Raw genomic sequence first — 2,475 nt, forward strand, 5'->3', positions numbered from 1 at the left:
AGCGAGAAGGAATCCGTTTGGACCCGTCCAAAATTGAACATAATCCCGGGCTTCGTGCCCTGGCAAAACTGATGCTTAACTCATTTTGGGGTGAGTATATTGCTGCAAACTTTGCTGTACCCTCTAAACGATTTTTTTTCTCTCTTTTTCAGATCAGTAACCTATTTTGTCTTTTAGGTAGAATTAATCCCAAGTTTACTTTGACTACCTAACTTCAGATGAAATCAATGTTCTTGATGCAAATTTCGTCAATGATGAAGTGATTGAAATCCACTATGAAAACGACGAAAATTTCATCGCGCCAAATTCAAAAACAAACGTGGTCATCGTTGCTTTCACCACTGCCTACACTCACCTCAAACTCTACGATGTTCTGGATCAACCTCAGGAAAGAGCGTTGTATTACGATACTGACTCGGTGATCTTTGTCAGTAAACCCTGTGATCCAGAGCCTCCTACGGGTCCGTACCTCAGCGAACTTACAGATGAATAAAAAGGAGACTACATCACCACGTTCATCTCCCATGGCCCAAAGAATTACTGTTATCGCACAAATTTGAACAAAGTTGAGACAAAGATACGCGGTATCACGCTGAATTGCACCGCTAGGCAAAACGTTAACTTTGAGGTGATTCGTGCTTTGGTATACCTTCATGCAAAATGTTATGTTATATCATTTTGTGTGCACACTTGGCTGGCATATTGCAAACTGAGGATTTGTTTAAAATCATGTCATTTTATACATGTGATTATCGCAATCACAGCACTTATTACAAATACCTAAAAGTCTCTTCTTTTAGCATCTGTGCAGCATCCGTTAGCAGTCTCTTCTTTTAGCATCCGTTAGCATGTAAAGTACAAATTTAAGATTGGTGATCAAGTTAGAATTAGCAAATTAAAACGAAAGTTTGAGAAAGGTTACTTGCCAAATTTTTCCAAAGAAATATTTACTATAAGTAAGCAGGTACCTTGCAATCCTCGCAGGTACCTCGCGATCGAAGTTGAAAAGATTCTTAAGAAACGTGGGAGGGGTGATAATATACAATACTTTGTAAAATGGTTAGGGTACCCGAAGAAGTTTAATTCATGGGTACCTGCTTCAGAAATAAATAAAAACCTTTAATTGTGTACTTTCGTTGTTATATTTATCTGTATTTCACGATGAGCAGAGCACATTTTTATCTTACGCTTCCCAACAATGCATCCTTAAATATCTTTCCTGATAACAAAACTACCAGTTACCGTGTTAAATTACCACAATCTGTTGATTTGAAAGGTGATTGGGAAGTTGGTTTGTACTCCATTTCCTGTATTCCAGATCTAAACTTTGTAATAGATATTTCTTCTTTCAAATTAGTTGGTAGCAAGTTAAAAAGTTTTGCTCCTTGAAACATGAACGATTTTCTGCCACACTCAGTTTTCACCTTAGGTAGCACTATATTTTTTCCGTTATTTCGTGTATTAATGTTGTGATTAATCCGTTTAAAGTAGTCTTTGTAGGTTTCTGGAACAGTACCATTCAAGTATTTCCATACATCCAAAATGGATAATCTATCGCACAACGTTTTAATTGAGATCCATTTACTAATTGATTTTTCTCCGAACGCAATTTTGAAAGAACGATCTTGTATTTTCTGAAATCTATTTACCACTGTATCAGAACCGAGTAGCAAGGGGTGGCAGTAAAGGAGAATCGATTTTATCATTACTTTAAATATCGACTCCGCTACATGTGTTGTAACCGTTGATCTGATTAATGATAATAATCTAACCCTTGACATTGCCTTCTTGAACAACTTGTCTGTTTGTTGTTTAAACGTCAAAGAGTTGTCCATTAAGACACCCAAGTATTTGTAAACTGTTTAATTTTCTACTTTTGTTTTTTCGGCCATTATACTTATCTCAGATGATATGGATAGTTTCTTTTTAGTTCCATATAGAACAGCCTCGGTTTTTCCTTTCTTCAGGTTTATAGTTAAGTTATTGTGTTCAAGCTAATTTATTACACAGTTGAATTCTTCATTTATAGTACCTTCTATTTTCTTGGGATCTATATCTGAGTAAAATATTACCATGTCATCAGCATATAATAACATTTTACATTTGTTTATTTCCATTCCAATATCATTTATATGAAGTAAAAATAACAATGGCCCCAATATTGAGCCCTGGGGAACTCCACTTGTCACGAGTCTTTCGTCAGAATCTACACCGTCGTATTTCACATATTGTTTTTGATGAAACATGTAATCTTTGATCCATTCCAATTCTTCATCCTGAATGCCATACGCTGGAAGCTTGGATAGATGCCTTCCGCAGATCTACATATACCACTCCTGTATAGTTGCCTTTATCCATATGCATACGGATGTGGTCAGATAATAAAGTTACGGCTTGGGTTGTACACCGACCCCTGCGAAAACCATATTGACTTTGATTGAATAGCTTGTTACTTTCCAAGTATTCGTAAATTTG

Source organism: Dendronephthya gigantea, unplaced genomic scaffold (genome assembly GCF_004324835.1).
Source record: "Dendronephthya gigantea isolate DGI-Jeju-01 unplaced genomic scaffold, DenGig_1.0 000071F, whole genome shotgun sequence".
NCBI classification, from domain to species: domain Eukaryota; kingdom Metazoa; phylum Cnidaria; class Anthozoa; order Malacalcyonacea; family Nephtheidae; genus Dendronephthya; species Dendronephthya gigantea.